Raw genomic sequence first — 7,228 nt, forward strand, 5'->3', positions numbered from 1 at the left:
GGCATTGACAGGCGCCTGCCACTTCTGATGAATTCTGGATCTGGTCCACTGGATTTCTGTGAGGTAGGGGAAGATCATTAGGATTTTGTAGTGTTAGTTCCAGCTTTCCTCTTATATAATAGCAGTACCATTTGAAAGTCACAAAATATAGTTTCAATAAATGGGTTTCGGATCAGATAAATGTTTCAGCTTTGCTTTGGAGTTTACAAGACCTGACAGCCATCTATTTTAAGTGTACAAGGGATTTCCAAACATTGGTGTTCAAGCATCTAATAACTTACGTAAGAATTTGGCACTAACAATGCCATCATGCATTCATTTGAAAAAGCAGCAGATTTATCCCATGGGAAAGAAAATGTGGATATTGCCACTTACCAGCGTATTGGGCAGGCATCCCCATTGATTCAGAGTAGATTTATTCTTTAATATTTGCCAGCTGAAACAAAAAAGTTTTCATGCAAACTAACCGTGTGTTTTTCTGAAACCAAGTTGGTGGGGAGTGAAAATGTGGTCTATTGCTGTAACGTAAGATCCTTTCTGTGTTACAAGCATACAAGTGACTCTAATAACTGGATACATCAGAATCATGCTGAATTTCTAAAATGAAAGCATGCAGCTCTGTTGTCTGTATGCTGCTCTGAAAGACTTCAGTTTAGCAAGGCATTTTATTAGTATTTACTACTCCCACTGAAGTTAATATACCTAATTGCAGACAATAAAACAACTGTGATTCTTCAAATTAAACACATCTTTAATTGCTTTGCTAAAATTGAACGGTAATGTCATTATGTTAACAAACACTCATACTTATCTTGGAGAGGATGATGTAATCAAACATTAGAAAGAGTCAGGGTAGAAAATTGGTATCTTTATCACTAGGCTAGCCTGGTGTGCAGAGCCCTTCCAGAAGACTTAGGAAGGAGGCATGATACAGTTCAGTGGGGAAAGAAAAGGGCTGAAGTAAATAGACACATTGCAGAGTTAGCTCTTAAATAAAACTGAAACTGACAAAACAAACCCCGCAGGCAGGCATCCAGTGGTACCACAAGGCATGGAAATTTTATTTTAGTGCAATAGATTAAGCTTTCTGTTTCCTCTACCATTAGATGTTGAATTATTTGTAGTCTTCAGTATGAGTAGCGATCAAGGCAAAGGGAGAGAATGATTAGGGCTGATTCTAAGTAGGAGGAAACTGTATTAACTGTAATGAAGTTGGACTAAGCCCAGACTAAATTTCCCTGAAGGTGAACAGCATGCATGGAATTTTGTGTGGAAAGGAAGTTGAAGTCTCTACGAAACCGTCGATTTTTGGTGAAACACACGTCACTCATGTTCTTAAACTGCCTGTACAAATCACATTATTGTTTCTGAACAGAATCAATTATTCTGGCTCTAATTCATACTTTGGTTAGACATAGGATGTAATATTTCTTGCAAATGAGTTTAGGGTTCTGAGAAGCAGACTTTCACTAGTACATTTTGATCTTGAGTAAATTAACTTCCGTACGTCAGTTTGTGTGTGTGTGTGAAATAAGAATGGTATATATTTTCTTGATTTTTTAAAGCACTGGAATGAGGGGAAGAAAGTAGTGTGACTAACATTGTTTATCACAGTGTGGTTTCTATCTGATATTCTTTATAATGCACGCACTGGTACAATCCTGCTCTATCTTGTGAACTGCAGAAGCAGCTGCAAGTTTCTAGATATCCTGTTTCGGTATAGGGAAAACTAAGTAAAGATATTTTGACTGTGTCATGCACCAAATTACTGATTTATTTTTGTATTTTTTTTAAGGTATGATAGGTAAAGTTTATCTGTCAGATAGACTTTGATGCCACCTCTAGTAAGGTGGAATGCCCTCTGCTTTCAAGTTAAGAAGGTCAGAAGAAGACTTATCCTGTCCCCGTGCTCAGTCTCACTAGCAGCACTGAATATGGCTTTTGAACATACCAGGACCTATACAAGAAGGAATGCACAGGCCTCACAAATTTGGCTTATGTGGGGATGAAGTGGGTTGTATTTGGCTTAGGCTTTAACCACCCAGAGCCTTCAGCAGCTCCATCAACTAAACTTCTATTTCAACTCAGATACAGCATCAACATCTGCAGGTATGTTTTTCTTGTAGGCTGGAATGACTTTAAAAGATCCCCCAGTCCATGCCCTTTCCCAGGCCACGGTCAACTTCTCCTCCTCCTGTCAACCATACCCACAGAAGTCAAATGCTTCTTGCCTTGGTGTCATCCTGTCCATAGCAAGTGCTTTACAGCAATGTATGGGTTACACACAAGGATGTCTCATGGTGTTTCTGTAGCAAGAGATCTCAGAGTTCTTTCCATCATTACTGTGAATATGTGAGTCAATATTTTACTGATCTTTCTCTTTGTCCCCAACTCCTTGAAAACCTTTCTTTAAGTTTAGCATTCACAGTTGTGTGAGATTTTGTTCTGCATTTTCCTCCTCCTATGATTCTTTTACATTCCTCCTGAACTTCTCAGTGGCCTCAGAGAACAAATCAAGTGTGAAAACAGCCAAACAGCCTTGTAAATAAGTCAGTTCTCCTAGGTGGCAAAATGCCATTGTAGTGGTGATCACCAGTAAGCCTTTGCTTACTCATCTGCAGTTGCTCAGGTCAGCTAGTTGAGTTCTTGCAATATTTTTCCTCCCACAAGGGACAAGATGCTCATGGATATCTTTACAGAATTGGAGACTTGGCGACACAGTTTATTTGCTTGCTTTTCAGAACATTTTCTTCTCTTTCTCTTTTGCTAGCCCCCCCTCCCCCCAATGTAGTATCTCGCTTAGCATGTTCTTCAAATTGTCTACTCCAACTCTAAGGAGCTTTGTGCACCTGCGAGTTCATTAAACCAAAATGTACAGAGTAGCTTCCTCAGCTCACTTTAGACTAATTAAATGGTTGTTTTCATCAGTTTTTTGCAATTTATTTTGCTATAGATAACGAGAGAATATATCAGCCTTGGAATTGTATTAAATATTTCCCTCATAACATATTGTCAACAAAAGTCCTGCTGAATTAATGACTTGTGTGCCTGTTTGAAAGTGGGATTGTACTTGTCTAATTGTGGCATCAGTTGTCATAGTGACTATCAGGCAATCCGGCAGCAAACACCCTTCCTTGGCAGGGTTTAGGTAAAGCAGCCTTTGTGCAGTTGTCAGCCGGAGATTTATGATGGTAAAAACTATATTTGGCAGCCAAATCAATGCACTGACCACTCTTTGTGCTCCTGCCCTTATTTTAACTTAAACACTTGATATTCCACCTGAATATTAAGAGACCATATGTCTCTGAAGCTGTTTTGTTATTAATAGATCACTTTTTATAAACTGTGTGTAGGACGACTAGTTATTTGTATATATGTCTAACAAATGCAGTTGCTGATATTTTCTGAACATGTAACTCAAAATGTCAGATCTTGCAAGCAAGTGGATATTAGAGGGTACCTTTTTATGCCTGCTATTAAAACATGTCGAGTGATCTATAAATTACCCTGTTGAGATAAACAGGGGATTAAAATAAGGCACTCCCATTCTGTCATCACCGTAATATTAATCATTGGAGTTTTGGTCTTTAATGTTAAAGCGTACCTCTTAGCAGTATATTTCATTAAATTACATGTTGACTGACAGATTTTTTAATCAAAACTTGCATTCTGATTTTTTTTCTTCATGATGTCACAACAAGGTAAGAAAATAATTTCCCTGATGTCTATGATATTTCTTTAATACTTGGTGGGGTTTTTTTTTATTGTAGGATTTGTTTTTCTTGGTGGTTTTCTTAAGTCTCATTCTGACTTGTTCATTTCACTTGAGCCTGCATGAATGCTTACTTATTGTATCAGTTGGTAAAGGAAAGAAATCAGAAACTTCATTCAAAAGACCAAAACTATACAGAATTTAAACATAAATATAAAACTTTCATATGTCAGTTTACAGAGGAAACTTCTGTATGGCCACATGTGCATCACTTGACAGGGTCTGTATAAAAACCAAATGTTTTCTTCAATGCATCTATTTTTTTTACCATCATTCCAAATGAAGTTATATTAGTGGCTTTAACAGCATAGATTTACTTTCTGAAAAGCACCTGACAATAACAGGGCCATGTGTGTAAATATTTTTCTAATCCAAATATGCAGCTTTGAGACAGCCTATTTTCTTTCATAGGGGAAGTGGGCTACAGCTCTTCTTGTAAAACTAATCATTCAGGGCAAGAAATCACAACCTTTTGGGGTTTGGTTCTGTGTTATGTCTCCAAAACATTGAAGGCCAAGTTCTCTGTAGCCATATGTGGGTACTACTGCTTCAGAATTCATATCAAATATCTCACTACATTTAAAATGGTGTAATCCACATGGCAATAGGTGCAATAACAATTTTTTTCTGGTAAACAGCCTGAAACACCCACTGCTGTTGACATTCCACATTTTTATATAATTAGAAAAGTAACTTCTTACTGGAATATCTATTTTGTGTCCTTGTCTTCAAAGCAATTAAAACACAAATTTAGCTAGAGATATATCTAGGTGTATTCTGAATGCCAAGATATCGACACATTGAAAATAATTTCCTTTTGTTAAGGTGATTTGACATTATAAGCTACCATTTATGGGCTGTTTCCATGCATAATTTCTCTATTTCCATTTGCTTTGTAATAATTCCTGCAACCATGCATTTGCCATTTCTCCTTCCCCTCCCCTGCCATGATGTTAGACAGTGAGTGTCCTGACAGGGAACCACCAGCCAAAAGCAGCCTTTCTTGCCTTTGTTACACCAAGAGGGCTGTTAATCTGCTACCAACAACAGTGACGTCTGGAGCCAGGAAGGAAATCTGAAGAAGGAAAGAGGGAGTGTGGGCTCAAGAGATGCTTCTAGCAGAAAGCTGAGCTAAGCAACACAGAGGAGAACCTCCAAGCCAAGAGAGAACTTTGTATTTCAGACTGATCCCAGTACTGAAATGATGAAGACTTGCTCCTCAAGGACATGACAAAGTTACGAGTGCAGAACAAAGAGGAAAAAAGGCAAAATTCAGTAGCAGATAGAGTAAATTCAGAGACAGTGATGACTGTAGTAAATCAAAGTCCTGCCAGCTGTGGGACATCCATATGGGTAAAAGATGGATGACTCAGGGGAGGAATACTGAAGGAAGATCCTAGAAATAGAGACTAGAAAAGCTACCATCCTAGTTAGAAAGGGATCTTGTCAAGGAATTATTTAGGTGTTATTAGTCAAGGGTTTTCTCGCACTGCTCTTTCTGGGTGTGTGCTGAAAGCTGGTGCTGGAAAAGGAAAATATTTCTCTCAAACATTTTTGTAATGCTTTATCAGTTTGTTAACATTTGGTCTAAATGTTCCCACATGCCTTTTCCCCATCCCCCTACCACAAATCCCAGGCGACAAAGCTCCTTTCACAACATATTGATAATAACCAACACAATTGTCCGTCTTGGAAATAATAAAAGCTATAGACCGTAATAGATTTTTAAAGTTACATTTCGAGTTTAATGCTCATAACTATATCACTGGGAGCAGGTACTTGGCACAAATGTCTCCATTGGAGCATAAACACCTTGGCCTATAGCCTCTGAGAGTTTATCAGTGCCATGGGAGATATTTCCTGCTATGTACATGCTCCTCTACAATGAATGAACAGCTTGCAACTACATATTAATCTACTTGATGACCTAGATCAAGAACAAGGAAAATAATGTTGATAAGTCAGTCACTTTTCCTTTTTGGTGTATCCCTGACTATTAGCACTGGTAGATAGGCAAACAGATGTATGAAGACTTTGCTTTCTGACAGGGGTCAATATCGTTAAGAAAACTTTATTAATTATTTCTCAGCCAGACTAAACAAGTGGTTAGTGGGTTATGGGAGGTGAGTTTAGTTCTGCTGGGATTGATCTAAGATCTGCAGTGTTTAGCAGCATTTCAGCACTGGGCTAAATAGTTGAAATACATGTAGTTTCCGTGAATATACATGATGTTACAGTGATTTACAGCAGCCAGGAACTGGACTGTCATGCCTGATTCTATAAGAAAGTTCTCTGTGCAGGTTATTTTGTTGTGTGTGGCATCTCCCTGTTAACCTTTGATCATTGTGTCCTGGCACTAAGCAGAGAGTTCAGATCAAGGCAAATAAACTCAAGCATTATCTGATCCAGAATTATGCAGCCCTGCAGTCATTCAGCTGCAACCTCTACAGTAACCTTCTCGTGCACCCTGTATCTTTCCTGTTTATGTTCATCTTTCTCCTAGCACCTCTTAAATTACACACCTGCAGATGCACTGATCACTACAGTGTAGCCATAAAGGAAAGTCATTGTTTCTTTGCCCTCCTAAATACCTTGAAACGCTGCTGATTAATTTTTCACCAAAAATAGTCCACCCTGAATGGATCAAGAGGATTTTACCACTGATATTCTGTGGGCCCATGTGTGTAGATGGTATCCCACTCCCTAAGCTCTGACTACTGTGTATTCTGATCCCAAATATCTCTTTTCTACCACCTAAACTACTACATTTTTTATTCTTTGTTCTTACCAAGTTTAGAGAAAACCAAGAACTTTTTCCAGTTAAATCGAAGTCTCACAATAAGAGAAAAGTTTGAAGTGAGGAAAATTACTGTTGCTGTTTTCAACAGAAACTGCTCCCCAATGATCCATATATTCAAGATGTATGGGAAATTAATACCTTAACACATATATTAGTATGTCAAAATGGCATGCCTACTTACCCATTTATCAGGTTAAAGAAGGAGACTGGTGTGACTTTAGATAGTCATTTCATTTCTATGTGCCTCAGTTCTGTCATTTAAAAACAGGAATATGGATAATAAACAATAGCAGAATGTTATTGAGTCATTCACATTTATAAAGCCCTTTGATATTGTCTATGCCTCAGTTTTCTCATTTGTAAAACAAGTGTAATAATTCATGTATTTATAGCTTTAAAGGACGGATAATCTAATTTGACATCCTGAGGAGCAAAATCCCTAGCATTTAATTTAGCTGTTCTTTCACTGCTCTCAGTACTTGTGGCCTAAAGAAAGCACATTTTTAGAAAGACATAAGATCTTGATTTTAAAAATGTCATGTAACTGATAACCTTCCACAACTCTCAGCAAATGGTGCTCTTCATTAATTATCCAAACTACTACAACTATACACCTTATTCACAGTGTGATATTGAGTATAATTCCTAACTTTCTA

The sequence above is a fragment of the Melopsittacus undulatus genome, chromosome 9 (genome assembly GCF_012275295.1).
Source record: "Melopsittacus undulatus isolate bMelUnd1 chromosome 9, bMelUnd1.mat.Z, whole genome shotgun sequence".
Lineage (NCBI taxonomy): Eukaryota > Metazoa > Chordata > Aves > Psittaciformes > Psittaculidae > Melopsittacus > Melopsittacus undulatus.